Source organism: Ursus maritimus, unplaced genomic scaffold (genome assembly GCF_017311325.1).
Source record: "Ursus maritimus isolate PB19 unplaced genomic scaffold, ASM1731132v1 scaffold_20, whole genome shotgun sequence".
NCBI lineage: Eukaryota > Metazoa > Chordata > Mammalia > Carnivora > Ursidae > Ursus > Ursus maritimus.
The window spans coordinates 44,799,724-44,824,862 of record NW_024424453.1 but is presented as its reverse complement, the minus strand read 5'-3'; the positions used below and the strand labels follow the sequence as shown (position 1 = coordinate 44,824,862).

The 25,139-nt window shown below is 40.3% G+C and overlaps 1 long non-coding RNA gene across 1 annotated transcript; it reads left to right on the top strand.

Moving 5' to 3' along the window:
- Positions 1-512: 512 nt before the first annotated feature.
- LOC103680076 lies at positions 513-23,747 on the top strand. The gene is made up of 3 exons (XR_573046.1): positions 513-612; positions 3,716-3,951; positions 23,682-23,747. It is a non-coding gene; the product is annotated as an uncharacterized LOC103680076 (long non-coding RNA).
- Positions 23,748-25,139: the final 1,392 nt, after the last annotated feature.

Genomic DNA, 25,139 nt, shown 5'->3' with positions numbered 1-25,139 from the left:
CGGATGCTTTTCGAGTGAATAAATAAACAGCATTTAGTTAATCCTCAAATAAAAGATATCCTCTAAATGCTCAAAATCTTTCTTTATCCGGAGTTCTTAATACAGGCAGTCACAGAGACTGCTTCCGTGGCGTTAGCTGTCAGCAACATTGGTCCTATTATTAGTGGCTTCCTATCCTCTCACCTGGCACAGCGTCGGCACGCTGTGGACCTCCAACTCATCTCAAAGGATAACCCCAGGAAATCATGTGCCCGCTCGTGTACGCAGAGGACGTGCTCGGAGCCGTGGCTTCTCTGGGTGTGCCCATCATTTTTTTATTTCCAAATAAATTTTTTTTTAAATTTTTTTAAATTTAAATTCAGAACATGCAACTTGAATTAGAAACTTAATAATACCACCTCTCTGTCTTGCTCTATTGTATGTCCAAATAATGCTCTGAGATTATTTTCATCTGGAAGAGAGTTACTCTCCTGCTCTTTGAGTTAAAACCAGAGATGATATTTTGTCTTTTTGTAGGTGATTCCATAAATAGATCATGGGACATTAACCATGGAAAAAGCTCTTCGGATGGCACATGGGAGTGCAATTACATTCACAATTATGAGAACATAAGTAAGTGTGTGTAAATTGTAGTAGCTTTTAACATACTTTTTGAGCAATTATAGCCCTACTGTATTTTGCCAAGAACGTTCCATTTTGCTTCTTGATTCTGATACACTAAATGGGCTTCCTTAGACCAGAGATTGGCAAACCTTTTCGGAAAGGCCTCTTGGTAAATATTTTATGGTTTGCAGGCGGTGCAGTCTCTGTTGCATGAGAGCAGACATAAGCAATCCATAATGAATGACTGTGTCTGTGTTTCAATAAAACTTTATTTATGGTCACTGATGTTGGGATTTCATACAACTTGTATGTGATGCAGAATATTATTTTTTCCTTTGATTTTTTTTAAGCATTTAAAAAATGTAAAATCATTTTTAGCTCATGGGCTGTAAAAACCAAGTGGCAGGCCAGATTGGACCTACAGGCCATAGTTGGGTGACCCCTGCTTTTGACTCCCTCAACATCATGACCAATGCCTCTCATTCACTTGTTTTTCCTCGGTGGCCGGCTGACTCCATTCAGACCTGTCCGTGGCGAGTTCCAGCACCGGCGGCCGAGCACCTACTCGCACTGCCCTTGGCTGCTACTGGATAGCTAGTCTCACCAGTAACACACCCGGAACTTTTGTCTCCTCTTCCCATTTTGAGAATAGGGTGGAAAACCTGCACTTCCGGGTGTAAGTCTGGCATCATAGAAGCCATGGAAGGGGCTAGATCTTGCAACCCAGAAGCACAGAGAGGTTAACTTCCAATGGGGCAAACTTGGGCCAGTGGGAACCAGTAGATGGGAGGGAGCCAATCAATCCATCCACGGTAACACAACTTCTTCTACAAACTGTCCTGAGACATCCTACTGGACTGAGTGTTTGCACTGGCCAAGTGCAGGGCTGTGCCCACTGACATTATATATCTCCTAGCAATGGATTCCTCTGATTTCCTCTCTTACTTTCTTCTTTCTGTACTCTTGTTGCCCTAGGTTTGCATGTCCCAAATAAAGCACCGGCACTTAATCCTTGCCTCAGGCTCTACTCCCTAGGGAACTCAGCTAAGACATTCTTAAGAATATATATAAACATTTACTAAAAGTTTCCCAGTCAAAAAAAAAAAAAAAAAAAAAAAGGATCTAACAGTCAGTGTGCTTGGAATACATGGCAAGGATTGCAAATTCAGCAAGGGCCAGATAGTTAACATAAATTCAGGAGACAATGATGAGTGATGGCAAACTAGAGACCTAGCTTTCATCTAAAGAGAGGAAATAAAATTCAGCTTCGCTCATGACAATGCCATGCAGGAGAGAGGGCTCAGTAGTCCCAGATCTTTCTATTTTTCCAGACCAGTTGTCAGTCTGGCATTTTGTGTGAATTTTCCTTGTTTTTAAATGTTAGAAACTAATTTTAAAACTTTAAACTCCATGGAGGGTTAAACATATCTGTCTGTGTGCTGAAACCGGTTCCTGTAACCTCTGGCTTTATAATCGTGGGAGGGAGATTGGATAGATTATAAAATGTAGAAGCAGCAATCAAGGAGCGTGGGGAGGGTATCACTGAGTAACAGGTGTGTCTCAGGTATGTCTATTTTTCACTTGTCGTCTCCCCAGGAAAATGAACAAAGTGCCCAAATATTCACATTTTAGGGCTCTGTTCTGTTTCTTAAACTCCAAGGACTTGACCTCTGATTTTTGGAAAAAGCGTGTACTACCAGTCCTGGGATGGTGTTTATGATATGGATTAAGACAGGAAACGACTGTTGACATCATCTCTTTCCAGCCTCACTCCCAGTGTTTGGCTCTTCTTGGGGACATCCCCCAAAAGGAGGAGCCTCACTTCCTTGAAGACCTTGGCTCAAAACCACTCAAAACATTTTATTTCATATTTACATTTGTATGGATATGAATATTACATTCAGCTTACATTTATTTACTTTATCTTTAACTCTTGACTTTATATTTATCCCCAGGCAATATATGTCAAAGGTGCCCTATTCAACGTAGGAATCCTTTATATTGAAAACAGTTATTCAGTCTCATAAAATCTTTCTTCTTTAGGTTAAAACTGCTGGGCTCCTTTAACCATTCTTCCCAAGGCATTATTTTAAGTCTTTTCACTATTTTCTTAATCTTGACTGAACATTTTCCTGGTTGCCTAAATCTTTTAGGATTTGGAACCATACCCTGAATAAATACTATAGAAAGGACCTGATTAGTATAGGGTAAAATTACATGATCGGTTTCCACATACAGGATGCTAAATCTTGATTAATTTAGTTTAACAGTACATTAGTTTTTTAGGTCTTCATGCTGCTGGTACCTGTTATGCACAACTGCACAGGAATTAATTGCTTGCATTCTTTTAAATTTGTACATTTCCTGAATTCACGTTAGACCAGCTCTGTTTTATATTTCAAGTCTTATTTTTTCTTTGTTCCACTTTCATCATCAGCTGATTTCATTTCATTTCATTTCACTTTATTTTATTTCAGTGTACGTAGTTTGCAAGCTACCTCACGCACTTTTGGAAATGAGTTGAAGTGTAAAGAAGTAATATATATAACCCTGTAGCCGATCATTTTTATTTCTCGTAGCTACAGAGAGCAATGCTATTTTCTCCAAACCAGCCTGGATTAAAGGTTCACATTTCAGTATTCCTTTGGCAGTCTATCAATTCATGTTTATTTACAGAAATGAGTCCCATGGAGGTGTTTGCTAGCTAACATGTTGTTTTTCTAACTCTCCATGAGTATACACACTTATATGTGGATATATAAATATATATAGGTCTATGCATATAAAATGAACATACATTCCTTGAAACATTATCTAATCCAGAATTCTCAAGGTTTGCAGCTGTCGGTTTCATTGCTTTAGAATAGTGTTTATGGCCATCTGCTCCTGTCCCATTCTTCAACTTTACAATTATGTTTTCATGAGTTAATTTTATCAGAAATCTCAAGAGCTCCATTCTGCCTTATATCAAATCATCTGGTGAATAGCTATGTCAACCCCAGCACCAAGAACACTGGCAAATTCTCTTCTGGAATTTAGATGGTATCAGGCAGGGTTTGACCAGAGAAAGAGAAGCACCAGAAGTGATAAAGAACAAACTGTCTTTTTGCAGAAATGTAACCTTTCACCGTGACGGGAGGTGGTTGAGAGGTTGATGTATGGCCGTTGTTCTAACGCTGAAGCTGGAGTCTGAAGTCAGCAGGGCAGGCGGTGGAGAAGGAAAGACAGGTGTGAAGCAGGAGGGAGAAAAAAAAAAAGACAAACAAATGCAGGAGGACTATCTGAAACCCACAAGGACAAACCGGAAGGCCCAGCAGCCCGTGTCTCGAAGCCTCCAACTTCAGGGATGTGAGTGACCTGTAGCACAAATGTGTTAAGTAAGCATGCACTGGCGTGGGAGCTGGGAACCTGGAGGGGCCATCTGTGGGCAGCCGAAGGACCTGTGTGTCTGGCATCTTCTGCCCATGTCCACTTGTTCATGCGCTGACCTTCAGAGCTTTAAAATAACATGATAGATGCGTGTATGTTTCTCATGGCCCATGCTAACGTGGGATTATGCAATGGAAGGAATCCCGAGAAACCGAGTTCCTGCTTAGCTGAGTTGACACAAGATCCATGTGACACGTAGATTACCCACCCAAGCTCATATTCCCTAGAGACAGTCTGAAGTAAGAGCCTTCGACTTCTTCCCATCCTAAATCCTTGTCAGGTTCCTCTGGCCCTTTTCCCAGTTCTGTCCTGGGGAAGGCAGGCCTGGTGGCTTCTTCCTTGGCACCCCAGTCCCAGGTTCAGAAACAGATCTCCCTGCAGAGGATGGGAGAAGAATGCTCTGTTGGGATCACAGCCTTTCCCAGATGGGGCTGTTTCTCCCCTTCCCCCCTTGGGGTGGGGGCTGCAGCCTGGTTCTCATGGCAGTTCCCAAGTAAACAGCTCTTACTTCCTGGCTTTCTCTAATCAGGGTGGCAGGGGGATGTGTCCACCTCTGCAGCAGCCTTCCTGTGTTGACGACACTGTTTGTTCTTCCCATCTCCCCAGGGAGAAGCCGCCTTATCTTTTCTGTGCAACATATTTGGAAAAACACATTTTTCTCTCTTAAAGGAATTGATTATTGTGTTTCTTGAGACTAAAAAGAAAAGCCTTTCTGGATCCAAACAGTGACTTAAAAAAATAATCTAAATTCCTCTTACACAGCAAGAGAAAGAGCTATGATGGTGGTGATTGGTGGTACATTTTGGATCACTCTGTGCACTCGAAATATAGTGTGTGTGTGTGTGTGTGTGTGTGTGTGTGTGAGAGAGAGAGAGAGAGAGAGAGAGAGAGAGAGAAAGAGAATTTGAAATATTTTCCAAACACCAGACCTACATTTCTTGTTTTAAGTAACCTGGGAATTTAGGGTGTTGGTTGAGGTGCTCAGGGTTTGGATAAGAAAGTCGAAGGGGCGCTTAAATACAATTTAATTAACAATTATCTCTCAAAGAGACCTAAATACAGAGAACAAACTGGTGGTTGCCAGATGGAAAAGGGGGGGCGGATGGGCAAATAGATGAAGGGGATTAAGAGGTAGAAATTTCCAGTTATAAAATAAATAAGTCACCGGGATGAAAAGATGAAAAGTACAGCATAGGGAATATAGTTAATAATATTATAATAATTGACATGGTGACAGATGGTGACTGGACTTATCATGGTGAGCATTGAGTAATGTACAACACTGCCGAGTCACTCTGTTGTACACCTGAAACTAATCAACACTGTACATCAGCTATATGTCAATAATATAAATAAATAAATAAATAAATAAATAAATAAATAAATATCTCTGTACAGAAATTATTTGTATGGGGGGGTTTTCTAGATTCAGGCTCCCTGGTTTGTAACAATAACTTTTGTGAAAAAGTTTTAAATATATATACATATATTTGATATTTAATATAGATACATGTATATTTAATATAGATATATGTGTATTTGCAATTACGAGGAAATTTGTCAGTAACTCTGTGTTCCAACTGTCATTTTCAGGTAGGTTCCCATCTTTCCTTTCATTCATTTAAGAGAGCAACCAAGAGCTACAGGAATTTTCTCTCAATAATACAATTCTATGTGCAGGACTCTTGGTCCGTTTTCTTTCCTTGATCTTTTCTGTGAGGTTAATTAAGGCTACGAAGTTGAGGGGAGGGTGGAGTTGCTTCTGGATCCTGCATTGGTTAGAATAATGCATTGTTCCCCTCTAAATATTGCATTGTCCTGGGAGACTTTGTGTATATTTTCACTTTTGAGAGAAGGTTGGCGAACTACAATATGTTGTTTGTGTGTGTGTGTGAGTGTTCAGTGTCTTAATTGTCCAAGAAAATATTTTCTGGTCTCAATATTAAATAGGCATTGATGGCATTATGTGCTATGTTGAAAGCATTAGGCTCTATTTGGACTCAGAGATGAGCCCTCAAGAATGTCCTAAATTAGTTGGTGAGATAGTCATGCAATTAACCACAGTACCAAGCAGAAAGAACTAACTGAAGCAAGCAGGGGTAGACACAATGCGTTTGGGGAATTTAGAGAGAGGAGGAATGATTCGTCTGATTTGGGGGGGGTTGGAACTTATCAAGGTCAAGTTGAGTTGAGTTGATCCTTGAAGGATAAGTAGAAAAGAGATAAGAGATGGATACATTGGTTTAAAGGAGCACATAGCATTGGCTGGACCAAGAACTCTTGTTTCATTTTTTATAGATTTTTCTTCATCATCTTTTTCTTGTTTGGAACATTTTGGAACACTGCCTAGGGGTGCTTTTGTGGGCCAATCTATGGATCAGAGCAAAGGGTGAAAATGATGTCCAAAATCTAATACTCGGAGCTAACAAACTGAGAACCTATTCTCTGCCAAGCACTTTGCATGGATTTTCCCATCTGACCTCTGCAATCAACCTGCAAGTGAGGTCATATTAATGTGTCTATTCGGGGCTTCGATGGATCAGGTAACTTGCAAAAGACACAGTCAGTAGGTGATGGGGCAAGGATTCAAATTCTGGTACTCTAAATCTGGAGACTGAACTCTTACATATGCTAATATGCCACCTTAACAGGAAACTCAACAGCCTATTCTTCTAATGCAGATAGATCTGAAATTTGCGCTGGTCCAAGCAATGACTGCTTATTTGTCACCCAGCGCACTCATGTCCCCGGTATGGCTGTGGACTAGAGTGGGTCACCATCCTCTCTCCTCCCCTCCACGCTCCTCATTATCCCTGGAGCCCTTTTCTCCCCCTCTGGCTACTCTGCTGTAAGAGCTTAATTCTTGTCCCAGCTCTTACCCTCAAAGCTACCTGCCTTTTTTTCTCACATTAGGAATCACCTGAGATTAATATCCCAGTGATTTTTATTTTAAGTTTTATTTTCCGACTAACAGAAACGTACAACTTCAATAATCTGCAAATTGTAATAAACATGCTTTATGTTGCATCTGAGAATGATGTCTCACGGTACATCATAATCCCAGAAAGATCTCCTAAAATGTTATTTCAAAATAACATAACCTGCCTTTATAAACCTGTGTTTTCTAAATGGTTAATTGAAACTGACCAAGGCCTTAATTATTAATTTCCTAGGACAGGACATTCACTCATTTGGTTTTGTGTCCTGGATCCTGAGTACTTTAAGAGAAAGCATGAGACTAGTATGAAGCAATTCTGATTCGACTACTCATCGGTCAGTTAACATCTTCAAGATACCATCAGAACGTAGGTCTGTCTTACTCCAAACAAATCCTGTGTTCCTTCCACTAAACTGTAAACACCTTACTTTGGAAGGACCGCATGCCGTACTTTTCAAAATTCCAAGCAAGAACAGGAGTTTCTTTTTCTGTTGAGAAAGATCTTTGTTAAGGAGCCTAGGATGATCCAACTCGATGTAAACATAAGGGCCTGAGGCTCGAATGCTTGTCTTTACAAAATCACACTGGCTACATGGCCTAGACACCTGACCATATATTTCACTTCTTTGGCGTAAGCCGTCCATTTTTCTTGCAGGTGGAAAATTACTAGTATTAATACAGTCTTGGCCCAGTTAATGAGGGGCACTTGAGCCCTCCCGGTGGGAGCAGGGCCTAATTGCATTTGCAAGCAGCCACCTGCAGGCATAAATTGTCAGTTCAACACTGCACATTGGGGGCGGACAGCAAAGCTTCCAATACTGTTCGATTGTCCCTATGGGCATGCCGTTTGGTTCAGAATGTTGAATATTTGTGTGGGTGTGTGGGTGAGCATTTGATTTGTGTGTACAAGAAGGGGGGTGTGGAAGAGAAGACAAAGAAAGGCAGAGAAAGGCAACTGTCTTTATTTGAGCCTAGCCATAAAATCCAAACCTTTTAAAAAATGTATCTTTAAAACCGTCACACGCATATGCTTCCACTGTCATAGTCCAGTTGTAATCTTTTCCTTAGAGAAGTGTGGAACCGAGTTATTTACCTTAGGATTGCCACAGGCTCACACAGACCTGGGCATGCCAGGACTGGTCCAAGCAGTGTGCTTGCTTGGTTAGTTTCTTGGGAATTCATTCAAAATGAAGCTAGTTTAGTACATATGGAGTGAGAATAAATAAAGGAAGTGGTGAGATCTTCCCTTTGTTTTCCTGCGTTCTACTAGTTAAAAAGAAATTCACCCTACTTTGGGGGAAAAAAAAGTGAACTTTTGATTTTATTTTTTATAGACTGAATTGTAATATTAATCAGGTTTTAGCAGTAGTTTTTGGTAAAACATCTCGGGAAAGAACAAAACTGTAATTACACAGAGCAGGGTAAAATCATGGTGACTCAACTAGCTGAGTCATCTCCTATCAGAATTGACGTCCTTTTGTAACGAACAAAAAATATTGTCTAGCAATTCGATATTGGCAGGAGAGGTCATTTATAATGATGCAGGAGAAAAAGAGAGAGCCTGTTTCGTAATTTTAGTTTGGGTTTGACAGCAATTAAATTCTGAGCTCCCATGGAAGGGGATACACTTGATAAAGGTCTGTCACTGGAAATCAATGCCATTCTTTTCTACTTTTGCCCTTTACTTCGTCTCTTGGTCTACCTTTTAATTACTTTTCTCTAACAGTTTCCTCCTCTTGCTTTTGGCAACACAGGAGTCATGCAGACCTCTGATGATGGCACCAGGAAAACTCTGAAGTTAAAAAAAAAAAAAATCACCTGGTTCTAATGACCTCTACTGCCACCTGCTAGGCTGTGACATTGGGCAAAATACACAGCCTCTCTGGCATCAGTTTCATCACTAACAAAATGGGAGTAACATTAAATTCAACGTTATGAAGTTGTTGAGAGAATTCAGTGATTCAAATTACATATGGCAATTAACTAGTATAGCTCTTGCCCCATTGGAACTGCTTATTAAGGGACAAGAATTCTTGTTATTATTTTCAAGAGGCCAAATGAATACTTTCTTCCTTAATAAAATTGTAACCTCTAACTATCCAGGGGTTTTACAATAAAATTGTAACCTCTAACTAATCTGTAACTATCCAGAGGTTTTGCTAAGAGAATAGATATATGTTACATTGCTTATAATTTTTTATCAAGATATAATCACCTACAGTTAAATACATTAAGTGTCCAGCATATAATATGTATAAGTGTACGTGTGTGGTTGTGTGTGTGTATGTGCATGGGTGTTGTTATGGTCAGAACGCTTGTGCTCTATGCCCCCAATTTCATAGGGTGAAATCCTAGCCTCAAAGATAATGGGATTTGCAGGCAAGGCCTGTAGGGGTGATTAGGTCATGAGGGCGGAGCCGTCATAAATGGGGTTAGTGCTAAAGAGACCCCACAGAACTCCCTAGGCTCTTGGATCTTCCAAGGTAGGACAAGAAATCTACAACTCGGAAGCCGGCTTTGTGACCTCAGACTTCCAGCCTCCAAAACTGTGAGCGATACATTGCTGTCGTTGATAAGATTCTCCATCCGTGGTAGCTTGTTAGAACAGCCTGAGTGGACTAAGACATACGTGCATATGCAGATAGGTACCTAGGTAGATAATAGATGGATAGACAGGTAGAGATAGGTAGCCATGTAACCAAACTCCAATCCACATGTAGAATACTGCGGGCACCTGGGTGGCTCAGTTGGTTAAGCGTCAGGTCATGATCTCAGGGTCCTGGACGGAGCCCCACAGTGGGCTCCTTGCTCAGCAGGGAGCCTGCTTCTCCCTCTGCCTGCCATCCCCTCTGCTCATGGTCTCTCTCTCTCTCTCTGGCAAATAAATAAATAAAACCTTTACAAAAAAAGAAAAGATGTATAGTATTGTCACGCCCCCAAAAAGTCCTGTTTTCTTTCTTTCCTGTCTGTGGTCCTCTCCTCTGGAGTCAAACACTATTCCGATTTTTATCCCTGTGAACTAGTTTGGCTCTTCGAGAACTTCCATATAGATGGAATGACACAGTAAGCACTTCTTCTTTTTTGGGCTCTTTTAGTTCTATCCAGTGTTTTTGATTCATCCATGTTGTTGTGGGTATTGGTCATCTGCTGTTTTCATTCCAGGAATGTTCCATTACGTGACTATAACATATTTTCTCTATTCTCTTGTGAATGGACGTTTAAGTTATGTCCAGTGTGGTTTGTAAATTACTTCAGTTGAGAGTACGGTCTAAATACTTTTGCATTAGATGGTTTTATTCTACATCTTAGCTTATGGCACATTTTCTAGGCATTTCCAAGCTTATATGCATAGGGTACAAGAATCTAATAAACCTAGATTGTATGCTTTAGAATGGAACTTTAGATTCTAAAAGATAAGGGGGTGTCTGGGTGGGTCAGTCGGTTAAGCATCTGCCTTCACCCCAGGTCATGATGGGATCAAGTCCTGCATGGGGTTTTCTGCTCAGTGGGGAGTCTGCTTCTTTCTCCCCCCCTTCCCCTGGCTTGTGATCTCTTTCTTTTTTCCACGCTCACTCTCTCTCAAATAAATATCTAAATCTTAGATTCTAAAAGATAGATAGATAGAGGTGATAGACTCCAAAGTAGCCCAAGTACAGAGTGTATTTGTAAGTTTCTTTGTTGCCTGACTCCTGCTAGTGAAACATTGTTTCACTTGTCCTGAGGGGACCTTTCCTGTCTGTGCTGTCAGAGCACTTGGAAGGACAGAGGGTTGGCACTTCTTGAGTTTACTCACTACTTTATAAACTGTTATACCTGTTTGATAATAAATGTTTCTATGTGTGAAAGCATTTGTTCTTGGATTTGTTTTCATTGCAACCTGGTCATGATAGTTGGGAAAAAGTACCACCACCAATTGGAAGTTACTGATACTGACCAAAAAAAAACATGATGGTTTTGAATGACATAACTGGGTTAATACAAAACAATATATTGTAGGAAATTTAACTGTAATACAGAATCGTTATAAGGCAAAGGCTGTTGTTGTTGTTGTTTTCATTGACCTAACCATCTTCTAATGGCCCCAGGTGAGAGTTTTTCTTTAGCAAGGGTTTCTAGTTTATACAAACAGATGCACCTTACAAGTTAACCTTCCATTTCCAAGTCGAAAGAATCCAGCTGAGTCACAGTTGATATGTACCCAGGGAGGCTCACATTCGGCTGATGCTCTTGTAGATATGATCTTGTGGGTCTCAGGCTTCTCACCTACTACCACGTTCTTATTTCTTCATTGCCTGCCAAGGAATGTCTTAAAGGTTAGTTTGATCCCGCTCTATGTTTAGAAACGTGCCTTTACATGGGTTTCAGGTTTTTGTCTGTTTGCTGGATATTTTGCTTGTTGTTGTTTTTAAACTTCCTTTCTCTCTTTTTCCCTTTTCTCTCTTTCTTTCTAAATTCTTTCATTTTCTTTCTTTCTTTCTTTCTTTCTTTCTTTCTTTCTTTCTTTCTTTCTTTCTCTTTCTTTCTTTCCTTTTCCTTTTCCTTTTCCTTTTCTTTCTTTCTTTTTTTCTTTTTTCTTTTTTTGAGACTTCAATAACAAGTGGGATTGTTGGTTCAATTATATGGGCTGCATTTATCCATCTTATCACTACCTTTCCCTCAAATGAAAGTTTGCCATTCACATGCCCTTACTTCCTAATGACCTCATTCATGCCAAAATTGGAACTTGGAATCTGAGGTCCAGATTTTTCTCTGACTCAGTTTCCTGTGTTCTGAAAGAAACTCCTTTTTCCTATGTTAGTTGTCATTCTTCCTTTGTTAAGGCTTAAGTGGTGTTAAGGTAAATTCTCATGTTATCCTCTAATGCCAATTTGAGCCTTTTAAAATATTGGAAGCGCTCCCACCAATGAATTGTGTTCCCACAATTTCCTAGCATCATTCATTGCTCTCATTTCACAGATGCAAATACAAAAACACATCCTTTTGTACATAACAATCATAAATACTTTCCCAAGGTCAGGAATACTTGTGTCAGGAAAGCCTTATTTTACCAAAGAACAGGATGTCCTGATAAACTTAATATTCTGAGAATTATCATATGTGCCTATCAAGGTTCCCATTGTGGAGATTTCTACTCTCACCCCTGAAAAGGGGTAAACCCTTGGTCTGTCTTCACTGCCTTCCAAGGGATCCAAGTATTAACTCAAGGATTCACAAATTGTGAAAGACAAATATTTATATCACAAGGGAAAAGAAGGTAACTTTGATGATTGAGCATTTTTAAGGTTATTCTGATGTGTTAATCCTACAGCTATTTCTGTTTTGTCCCTAATTGTTTTTTCTTTTGACTTTCATCTTAATGTTTGCTTTTGTCAGTTCTAGAATTTCTGATTTTCACTATGGGCTGGACTCCTGTGCTAGTCAGTTTTTGGTTGGCCTTATTTTTATTCCCTTTTTTTGGTGATGAGTAAAGCATAGCTCGTTGCCTCAGCCCAAACCTGATCCTGACCCAAAGGATTTATCTCTAGAGTCTCGTCACTTTATCAGTGAATCTCCTGTGTTCACCTGAGAGTGCTTTGACTCTGTGAGAAGTTAATGGGTGTTTTGTAGACAAAAAAAATAAAAATAAAAAAGCAGAGCCAGCTGTTTTCTACTTCAATAATTGAAATCTAAATTAAATATGAGAAAAATAGAAAGCACATGTATATAGCTCTTACTATTCACAATAACTTACCTTTCAAAATGATAAAAGCAGGAACTTGCAAGTAGGTGATGTGATTATGACCTTATTGTTCAGAAAAGCCTTCCTGACCAAGTGTGGATTTTTCATAATTCAGAATCAGGCTTAGATCACCGATCTATCACCTCCCAAGAGTGACTTGTTAGTGACTCTTCGAAGATTGTAGCCTGCAAAGGTTGGGTCCCAGGGACTTGGAGTCAAATAAATTTGTCCAAGTTTTTTGAAGAGCTGTGATATCCCGAGTATATTACTTACATGTTCGAGATTTGGTTATTTCCTTTATAAATGAGGATCCAAATATTTATCTCAGAACATAGTTGTAAAGACCTAATAGCTTAATATATACACACACACGTCGAGCAGATAAGCTGGAGTAAAAATGGCTGCTTTGATTAGCCTGACAATGATTATAAAGCAAAATTTATAGAAGAAACAGTATCTGCTAAGAGGCTCAGAAATGTATAACTTATAATTCACATGAACCAAATTATGTTTAGCAACTTTGTTGTGCAAACATCGAAGAGTAGAGGCAATCAAATCTAGCATGCAACTTTTTACATGAGGCGGGTTTGTTGACCTAAGTTTCCCATCTCATGAGATAAATACACCTGCACCTAGGACCACACAGGTGGAGACAGACAGAAGGGGCATTCTTTTTTTTTTTTAAGATTTTGTTTAATTATTTGAGAGCGAGCGAGCGTGCGCGTGAGCAAGGGGGTGGGGCAGAGGAGAGGGAGAAGCAGACTCCCCACTGAGCAGGGATCCTGACCTTGGAGCTCCATCCCAGGACCCTGGGATTATGACCTGAGCCGAAGGCGGACACTTAACTGACTGAGCCACCCAGGCGCCCCAAGAAGGGGCATTCTTGATCTGAGGTGAGCACTGACAGTGTGACCTTTCAGCTCTCTCTGCACCCCTGCTCTCTGACACGTTCTTGTGTTATACTAAGACCTTCAGTCTGGGTTTAGGCGTGTTTTGCTGTTGTTAGAATTATGCTCTTTCATTAAGACAGTGGTATTTCTTTTCTAATCTATTTTTCGGAAAGCACACCTCCGTTCACACTTATATGCTAATGTGGTTGGGAGACTCACGATGGCAATTCAATCTCCGATCATTCACACACTCAAAGTGCAATGACTAAGGAGTACGTCAGAAGGTTCTCAAATCACATCCACTTAAGCAGGAAGGAGCAGCGTGGTTGTTAAGTGATGGGTGGGTGAGGGGCTGGGCAGCTCAGGGTGGTGGCTGAGGGCCAAACATTTGCTGACACTGCTTTAGATAGCTACAGCCTGGGCACTTAAAGTAAAAAAATAAAAAAAATTTTAAAAAATTTGGATCCTTGTTTGCCTAAACCTTTTTCTTACCAAAGTGAACCAACATCTTTAGTTTTTTGGACTTCCCTCTTCCCCCTTAACTCACCCATTGTCAACTTTCCTGGTACATCCAGAAGCAAGCAGACTTCCAGAAGCTGATTCCCTGAGTGCCCAAGGCAAATGTGTTCATTGGGTGACCAAATGGTTCAGGGTGACCAGTTTCCATTTTCAAAAGCTATTTCTGATGGACTACTTTTCATTTTTGCCCCTGCTTCCTGTGGCTACCAGTTGGAGAAGGAGAGAAACAGAGAGACACAGAGACTGGGGCATAAGGAAGATATTTCACAGGGGTAATAATTGAATATGAAAATGGCTATGCCTAAAGAGATTATATTGGTAAGGATTCTCAAACATACTCAAACAATATACATTCTGGAATATTTTCTTGCATATCAGGATCTATTACCATTGTCTGCTTGCATGATTAATGATATATGCCTGAAAAATGTATTCATAAGAATGCTCCATATTTGAGAATATTGTCTTATAATTATGTGCCTCTTACCTCTGCAGTGTTTCTCTTCTACCCTACAGCTTCCCCTCCTCAGTTCTCATTCCTCTGCTGTTTCTTTGGCCTCTTCCTCTCTTTGCCCTTTGGCTCCAGCAAGGGCAGTGGGGACTGTGACAAAAACAAATCAAGCATGCCTTGCAGTGCTGCAACGAGGACAAAATCAAAACCCACGAACCACAGCTAAATAGTTGAAAGGTATAAGTAAATTTGATATATCAGTTATTTGGCGAATTAGCCTTTCCACTAATTGGCTTTAGGCAAACGGTCCACTCAGCAAATTGACTTCTGGTGAATACATCTAGACCCTGCGTGTTCTGAAAAGAGATAGACTAGTGAAGACATGGAATTTGGAAGAGATTAGTTTTTTGTATGTAAATGGCTCTGGGGACTGACAGTAAAATGTCATTCTGTGCAAGCAATAGTGACACAACTCAGGTGCTCCCCAGCCTGGAAAGGCAGGTGCTCTAGTTACGTCCGACACTGATGATAGACCATGACTCATTAGCTCTGTGTTCATTGGGAAACTCATCAATTTTATTGTATTTAGGAAATAAGGAGAATGAGCCTAACAAAGTTTCTGTGATGTGTTTGACCAAAATTGTTTCTCAAATGATTGGCAACAAAGATTACTAAAGTGCTTATTTAATATGTGTGGCATATTTTAAAAATATGAAACATCAGGGGCACCTGGGTGGCTCAGTCAGTTGAGCGTCTGACTCACAATCTTGGGGTTGTGAGGTCGAGCACCTCATCCAGCCCTGCACTGGGCATGGAACCTGCTTAGGAGTCTCTCTCTCCCTCAGACCCTGCCCCCTGACCCCCACTCACTCTCTCTCTCTCTCTAAGAAAATAAAAATTTTAAAAATATGAAGCATCATATGATTTTTGTTTGGTGGTCCTTACTGAAATCCCAGCTCTTTAGCTCAACTTCAAAGATTTACCGGGTGTTAAGCATTTTATTTGGTTCTCTTATTCAATCATCACAACAACTCCAGAAGGAAAACATTTTTATTACTCCTAGTTTACCAAGGAAAACTGAACTTAGTGAAGTTAATCTGATCATAATCTTTCCGCTAGTACTTAGGGATTCAGAACTTGACCAAAGTAGCCGGGCTCAGTCTAGACCAGCACTGTCCAAGAAAAATAGAATGGGAGCTCCCCACAGATATAATTTTATGTCTTCTAGTAGCCACATTTAAGAAGTAAAAAGAAATAAGTGAAATTAATTGAATTTTATTTTTTTAATTTAGTAGTATATCTTACCGAATCCAGTATGACCGAAGTGCTATAATTTTAATATGAAATCTATATAAAATATTAATGAGAGATTTTGTATTTTTTCATATTAAATCTTTGAAATCTGCTGTGCACTTTACATTTACTGGCCAGTACATCCTAACTCAGAGTGGCCACATTTCAAGGATATTGGAGAATGTAAGTCTCTGTTTCTCGAAGAGTGTTCCGTGAACCAGCAGCATATCCGTTACCTGCAAGCTTGTTCGAAATGCAGGCTCCCAGATTTGCCCCATTTCTACCGAATCAGAATCTTCCTTTTCATGGGATGGGCAGGAAAATCAGGTGCATGTGAAAGTTTGAGAAGACCAACTCAAGAGCCCATGCTTTTCACCGTTTTACTGCTGCTGGTCCGAGGTGCTCATTTGCGGCCTCACTGCACAAATGGCTACTGAGTATCTATGACGTGGCCATTCTGCCAGGTAACACGGACGGTGGTGTTACATTGTGAAAAGTGCATTGGCTTTGGGATGAGGGAGATCCCTAGCTGTAATATCTTATGATCCTGCACAACTTCTAACCACAATAAGCCTTAACAGTCTGCATTTGTAACATGGAGATGACATTGACATTGGTTGTCTATTAAGTATCACTCTTTATTAAGGGCCAGGGCATTGTCTCCAGGAACAAGCGCGGTCTTCAGTCTCCTCGTAAGTAAGTTCTCGCCAATAAGATTTTCGCCTAAGTGTTCTTCTAACTTCCGAAAAGGTTCTTTAAAGTTTCTGACACAATTGAGAGTTTGATCCCCTTCCCTTCTTTTCTCTTTCCTTCTGGAAAATGAACCTAATAGCTGGAACTCCAGCAGCCATATTGAACCATGGGCTGATCTTGAGGATGGAGGGCACACGAGGATGGTAAAGCAGAAAGATGCAACGCTCCCAGATTCCTGGCATCCCCGCAGTAGAGCATGCGTACACACCTAGTTGCCTTCTTGTTATTTCTTTTCTGTGTTGTACAGGTAAAATACATTAATATATGTAAACTGCCCTCCTATGCAGTAAATTTTTTTTTATAGATGTGAGATGCGGTACTGGCCCTCAAGGAGTTCAAAATAGAGAGCGGACAATAAAGTAAATAAAAATTAACAATAAACATTTATCTGTCATGCCATGAACTATTTCTTGCCCTGAGCATACACACGTAAGTGCGTATCTCGTGGCCTACTAAAATCTGTAATAGTATAATATTGTCGCTAATGCTGAATATATATATATATGTCTAGGTAAGACTCCTTCATCGAATTAGCAATGAGATGTTGCCCGTAGCAGTGATGCTTCGTAGTTAAATCTGTCTCTATTAAATTGCTTTAATGTTTTTATGTCCGCTACCTTAACAACATTGCCAAGATAGTAAGACTTTGGAATCACGTACTCTGGATTGCTTCTGGTCATTTAGGAGGAAATACAGCTATGTTTTATGATCATTGGCCACAGAATAAGGAAGCAGAGATTTTATTTAGGTATCCTTATCATCTAGTTGTTCGTTTTGAGGTGAAGGATATCATGGGGAGCGAATGGACACCTGCATCTATGGAAACAGAGTGAAAAAGTGTTTAGGTCATGAAGAAACCTTATAGTAAGCTCATCCAACCATGTTATGTTATATATGAGAAAATTGCAATCTGCAGATGAGAAGGGCTTGTTTGTGTTCACTGCAAGCTTCTTATAAGGACTAGAGGGGCAGTAGAACACAGCATCCGTGGCTCCTAGCACAGTGTGCCCTCTCGTGCACTAGTCTGTATGTGCATACACACGAATGTGCATGCAAACATGTATGTAGTGGCGATGATTATTTTACACACAGCAGTGAGTTATAGCTTCACAAATGTGATCACGTGGGGCTCTTCCAAGAGCCCTGAGAACTAGCCATTCTTCCCCTATTCTACAGAGAAGGAAACTGGGGTATGGAAACTTAAATCAGCGCCGCAGGTGGCCACACACCATGGCAGAGCTTGCAAGGGGCTGTCCTGTGTTAAGAAGACCAAGCTCTAAGTACTCTGCGGCATGCAGCCTGCTTTCTGAAGGCATCTCCAAGATGCTCAAATTTCAGGTTTTTAAAAAGATTTATTTATTTATTTTAGAGAGAGAGAACGAGAGAGAGCGCACAAGTGGGAGAGGGAGAGAGGGAAACTCAAGCTGACTCCACACCGAGCATGGAGCCGGAGCAGAGCTCGATCTCACGACCCTGAGATCATGACCTGAGCCAAAACCAAGAGTCTGACAGTTAACCGACTGCACAACCTGGGTCCCCCTCTAGTTTCGTTTTTTAAAATATACATTTATCATCATACTGCCTAATTTTATATCATTATGACTCAGATAAGACAGTTACAGGAGGAGCTCTTAGAGTATGTGCTGGGATATGACATAGAAAACTGGTTCCGTTTACTTCAAAAAGTCTCAGAAATATTGGGAGAGGAGACATAAAAGTATTTCTAGGGTAAAAAGTGTGCAGTTTTAGAATATATGCTCAAAATATGTGAGAAAAGATGCAGCGTCCCCCAAATGATTTCCGAATGTAAAATACAAAATATCTTCTTGATGGAGCATCAGAGAAGACACAATGATTTCGAAATAAGAATATAGTCCCTTTAGGGGGCTATACCATAAGATTTGCAGGAGGAGGTCTGAGGTTTTTTAATGGAGGAAATAGGTTAAAACAGTTGAAGTATGGATCAAGAAGTTTTGTGGCTTCAAAAATGAAAAAAATAAGTAGCACCAAAGAATCAGAAGTTCATCAATATTGATGCTGGCAGTTTGGGAGCAGAGTATAAACATGTGTAGTTACACACCTGCAGGGGGCGCCACGCACAGCATGGTCTGGGAGAATGGCGCCTCCAGGAATGAAACAGTATCCAGTCGGCACTGCGCAGGTGGCCTGCCCAGGGACCTTAGATGTCTCTCAATGTGCAGACTGAGAATACAAGGAAGGACGAGTGTTCATATGTGAGACTTAGTTTCCTTCACATGTAAAATGAGAATAAGAAAACTTACCTCTCAAGGCTCCTCCGGGTTGTTCTAGAGAGATGAAGTCTTTTAAGAACAGCAACGTGCCCTCAACCGGGAGGTAACATCATCCATGGAAATGATGACGTGACTTGGTCATTGAAAATGAGAAAAGAAAAGAGACACTGGGGTTACTGAAGGGAGGGCAGGTCCCTTGACACAGAGTTAAGATAGGGAAGTGTCAGAGTCACTGCGGCAGACACCCCACACTCCACCCACATCCCCAGGATCCCTTTTACTGGGCGTCCTTGCTCCGGCTTCTGTGCGCCCTTGTTCCCAATGGGGGCTCCTATGGTTCCCTTCTGATTATGCCTCTTAGGCTAATGGTGCCATTTTCCCACTTTGCATGGAAATTTGGAGGTACTTGGGAGAGGATAAGCTCTAGGGAAGACCTGCACCCTAAGACTGGCTCCTGTATGAAAGCCTACCTCTCCTGCTTCAAGGCCAGCCAATGGGTTCTGTAACTTGATCTCCAGTGTTCCTCCAGGCTTAGGTTGAATTTGGGGCTTTGCCTGAAGTCACACGCACACTTGACCTCTTTCTTTCCCTGTCCTGCTTCCTCCTGCCCTTAGTAGTTTCTCCTAGAACCTTCCTTAATAAGCCACTAGCACATGAGTGCATATCTCAAAGGCTGTATCTAGAGAACTGGATCGGACACAAGCATCCACCAGGGAAAGGCATGTTTAGAATTGGCCCCGGGGGTGAGATGATGGCGATGGAATGTTCCCACTTGCTAAGAATCCAATGTTGGAGATTTCTGGATAACTCAATGTCAATTTCAAAAGCAAGCCCATTCTGGCACGAAATTGGGAGGCTCCCACAAAATCTGATTCATTTTTAGGTTACCGATTTAGGGATTTCTATATAAAGTTACAGGCTAGGAAGAAAAGCTAATTGATTATGCAATCCAGATGTCACCTGGAGCCTGCCGCACAGGGAAATCAGGTTAAACTTGGCTTGAACCCCAATTCCAAGTCCTGAGAAAGTGAAGCCCGGCCAACCGTCTCTGCGCGAGTCAGGCCCCACTTCCATGTGCTTCTCGTCTTTTCCTTCCACCCACATCACTGCCCTCTTTCTGCTGGTAATTTCAACACTCTCAGTAGCTTTTGAATTATTGGAGAAAATGGCGTCACAGACTTTGTGGAATACCTCAGAAATAAACACAACCATAGCAGAGATCTTGCAGACAAGAAAGAAAGAAAGAAAGAAAGAAAGAAAGAAAGAAAGAAAGAAGAAAGAAAGAAAGAAAGAAAGAAGGAAGGAAGGAAGGAAGGAAGGAAGGAAGGGAGGAAAGAAAGAAAGAAAGAAAGAAAGAAAGAAAGAAAGAAAGAAAGAAAGAAAGAAAAGGAAAAAGGAAAAAAGGCTGCCTAGAATAGAATCATGGCGTGAGAGAGCTAATAGCAGCTCTTGGTGAGAGCAGAGGTGGTATCCATTTGTTCCGCACATAGCTTTGTTTTATCTACAAATATTTGCAAGTTGAAAGTTGCTGAGTAGAGGGATGTATTTTAGGTAAGAATGAAGAATTCCAGACCAAGTGCATGACTGCGCGCTATGTATCATATATATATATTTCTATAGATACAGACAGATATAAAGGAAATATTCCAAAATGTAAAGGTGGCTCTAAGTTTTGAGGTGATGATTTCAAATGCTTCCCTTTTTATTGAAGTACAGTATATAGTAAAGTGTTTAAACTGTGTCACTTAATTCATATTTTAAACATGTGTTCCCCATGTCACCATTACCCAGATCAAAATATAAAACATGTTGAGTGCCCCAGAAGTTTCCATTGTGTCTCTTTTCGTCAATACCACCCCCTACATTCCTCTACACCCCTGAGAGGGCTACTCTCTGATTTTGATCATATTAGGCAATGTTTTACCTCTATATACTTGTGTTCAAATTTTTGGGATTTTCTACAGTGAACTTGGATTGTTTTAATAATTACTACATAAAGCAAAGTCGACAAAAGGACAGTTTATCTAACAGTCCAGGTGTTTCATATTAATGAGGAAAATGATTTCCAGAAATTCCAAAGTATAGGCCACTAGCCAAGAGGAGCATAGGACAGTAGGATTTATTTGCCAGTGGGATAAAGAGAGCAGAAGGGGCTTCATAGCCAGAGGGGTCCAGTTGTGGAATGAGGCCTGAATTTCAGCTCCCGTGCTTTTGCTGAGAGGAGAGGGTCCCAGGGCTGTGGCCCATGGTCTCATCACCCTTTCTAGAACTTCTGCTTTCTAAGCAGTAAAATGGGATTACAGGTTTCAAGAATCTGACTCTCCCTGATCTAGTTCAGACCCAGGTATTTCCAGCCCATCGTTACTCAATTGAAGAGTTTGGTGTTCCTGAGGAGAGGCAAATTATTGCCTCTGAAGAGCTTTGCTGGCAGAAAGGAGCGCATCACGGCTGTGGCTCACTAATAATTTTCGGGTCTGTGCTAGAGTCTGAAGCAGCCAGACTGAGAGAATCTTCATTGCACCTGTAAAGCCCTTCATTCCAGAAGGGGCTCTGATGATGGGGAAGTAACAGTCTTGCCACAATTGAAAATATTCTTCAAAGCACCTTCTCTTGAAGGTTTCAAAGTTGTGAAGAATTTCTTAGACTCTGAGGTCAGATTTTAAAAGAATTGCATTTTGCTGGCCTGCCACCATTTTCGAACTGCTGACAGTTAATAGGAGTTTTTGTGCTGATTCCTGGGGGCATTTTATATTAAGATTGTTCATTTGTCCCTGCATGTTAGAGGCAGAAGAGGAAAAGTACGTTTTCTGGGAGAGCAAGAAAACAAATTATTTCGTAAGTCCCATATTAGCACCTTGCCCTTGGAAATTATGTCTTAGCTTGAAATTCAGTGTCACCCAGTTTCGCATGATGTGAAACAATATTTAATAGTGAGAATCAACAAGGGATTTGGAGTCAAGCAAGGCCCAGTTCAAATCACATGGAAAATTATCTCGGACAAATTACATTTAGTCAGCACCTAAGCCTAACAGACTTATTTCTTTCAGTTGTATATCAGAAATAATACAATTTTCTCACAAAATTATTGTGGGGATTAAATTTAAAAAAAAACAGAAAAAGAATCTAAATCATCAAATGGACACTCTAGAAATGTCAGTTTCGTCTCTCTCTACCTTTAAGGAAATCACCTAAGGAAGAGATATCAAGGGAAGTAGAAGAGTAATAAAGTGAGGAACAGATGTTTTTTTAAAGATTTTATTTATTTATTTGACAGAGATAGAGACAGCCAGCGAGAGAGGGAACACAAGCAGGGGGAGTGGGAGAGGAAGAAGCAGGCTCCTAGCGGAGGAGCCCGATGTGGGACTCGATCCCGTAACGCCGGGATCATGCCCTGAGCCGAAGGCAGACGCTTAACCGCTGTGCCACCCAGGCGCCCCAAGGAACAGATGTTTTTGATTTAGGCACAACTGGTTTCAAATCATGGATCTTCCACATAGTTGCTATGCAACCCTGGACAGGTTACTTAGCATCTCTGATCTATGATATCCTCATTTAGAAAAGGATTGGGATTAATTACTAATTTTGTAGGTTAAGAGAATTAAATAGTATGAACACCTATAAAGTTCTTAGTGCAATGCCTCACACTTAGGAAAAAAATCAATGAAAAGGAGTTTCTGTTATTTAGATTAGAGTTTAGCTGCTATGGTTTTATTCACACAAGTGGAGAGGGGATACTCATATTTTCATGTTACATTAAATGAAACTTCTTATATAGAAATACGATGATTTCTGTAAATGTGAGAACATTTCTCAAGGATGGTGTTAGAACCTGAGACACAGTATCCAAAACCCTTGCTCAATGTTTACCCCATTGACTCCTTGGACTTACATTTTCTTCTATTTTCTTTTCTTTTTTTTTCTTTTAAGAAAGAGAGCAGGAGCAGTGAGAAGAGGGATGGTGAGGGGAGAGAGAATTTGAGCTGGGAGCCTGATGTGGGGCTCGATCCCAGGACCCTGAGATCATGACCTGAGCTGAAATCAAGAGTCAGATGCTTAACTGAGCCAGCCAGGTGCCCCGGGACTTACATTTCCTTCTTAATTTGGTGTCGTCTTATTAAGAACCTCTTATTTGAGTAAGGCCATAGAATTCTTAATGTTATCTGGAGATCGGTATTTCTATATAGAACGAAACTCTTTAGAATCATTTCTAAATGTGTACGTCTATAATGGATTCAGTCTTGAGGAGGGGAAACCTTTGTATTGTTAAACCATAAAGGGAAATGAAAGGTCCAGTGAGGAAGACAATGGAGATAGCATCCAGTTCCAAAGGCAAACGCTGTGTCTTCTACTCTTGAAATGCCTTTATTAAAAGAAGGGTTCATTCATACACTATTATCACTCATTAGAATCTATTTGTCTTTTGGTGAACTATGTAATACAGTATTTTCTACAATTCGCTAAAGCATCTTATTCTCCCTTTTGGCACAAATCGGTTCATGATCGGAGTGAATGAGTATTTCAATAATATATCTACCCTTATAATTGTGTTTTGTTTTTTTTAAAGCCGACTGTTTTTAAAGCAGCTTTAGGTTCATAGCAACATTGAGCAGAAAGTACGGCCAGCCCCATTATCAGCATCGTGCTCTCCAATGCTACATCTGTACAATCTATGAACCCACACTGACACATCATTATCACCTGAAGTCCATAGTTGATATTAGCATTCACTCTTGGTGTTATATAAACTGTGGGTTTTGACAAATGCATAATGATATGTATCCACGATTGTGGTATCACATCTCACTGCTCTAAAAATCCCCTGTGTTCTCCCTAGGTATCCCTCCCTCCCCTCTAACTCTTGGCAATAACTGTATTTTCACAGTCGACAGTGTACCTTTTCCAGAATATCATATGGTTGGAATTATATAGTAAGTAGCCTTTTCAGATTGGCTTTTTTCACTTCGTAATATGTATTTAAGTTTCTTCCATGTCTTTTCCTGTCTTGACAGCTCATTTCTTTTTATTGCTGAAAAACATTTCATTGTCCGGACATTCCACAGTTTCTTTATCAGCTCACCTACTGAAGGACATCTTTGTTGCTTCCAAGTTTTGGCAATTATGAATAAAGCTTTTATAAACATCCAGGTGCAGGTTTTTGTATGGACATAAGTCCTCAGGTCATTTGGGTAAATACCAAGGAGTGAAATTGCTGGCTTGTGTAAGAATATCTTTAGTTTTGTAAGACACGACCAATCTATCTTTAAAGTGACTATACCATTTGGTATTCTCACCAGCAATAGAATTCCAGTTGCTCCACATCCTTACCAGCATTTGGTGCTGTCAATACTTGTCTAGAATATGTCTTCATGTCAGTTGTGCACATAAGTTTTCCTTTTATTTTTATTTTATTATTTTTTTAAGATTTTATTTATTTATTTGACAGAGAGAGGGAGCAAGAGAGCACAAGCAGAGGGGAAGGGCAGAGGGAGAGGGAAAAGTAGATTCCCTGCTGAGCAGGGAGCCTGTCCTGGGGCTCGATCCCAGGACCTTGGTATCATGACTTGAGCCAAAGGCAGATAGATGTTTAACCAACTGAGCCACCCAGGTGCCCCTCAGTTTTCCTTTTAATTTATTTATTTAGTTTTCCACTCATTTCAGGAATATATTCTATTATGACACTGACAATATTTTCCCTTTCACTTTTTGGGGTTTTCTTTTTTAAGGGCTCCAATTATATTTTTGGTGGACACCTTTATCCACTATGATATCTATTTTCCTTTCCATAATTATATTAATATATCAGCCTTTTTTTCTCTGCATTCCATATTTTATCTTTAGTTTTTTCTCTTTGTCAGCAGTTTGGTTGTCACCCGTATTTATTTATTTGTTTGTCTAAAAATATGTATCTAATTTATTTGTAATTGTGACATTTTTGTCCTCAATTTCTTTTCCCAACACTGAAATCTCCATCTTAATCTCATCGTGCTCATTTTCTTTCTCTAAATTTTCCTCTTATCTTTGAACCCTTATTTCTTAACTTCATGGTCTTATTTAGTTTATTTATAGCCTGAAGCACTTCGGGGAACTTTTCCTTTTTTATGAAGGCTTGTATTTTCTTCCAGAACAGATTCTTCATCTATTTTTGCCATACTGTAGGTCTATTTCTCATTTTACTGCACATGCTCGGAGAGACGCATTATACCTCTCTCTCTTTTTTGTCTTTTATACTGGGTAGTAGTGTCTGGGTTTAAAACAGAGTGGGTGAATTCTCAGTGACGTCCTCTCCACTCCT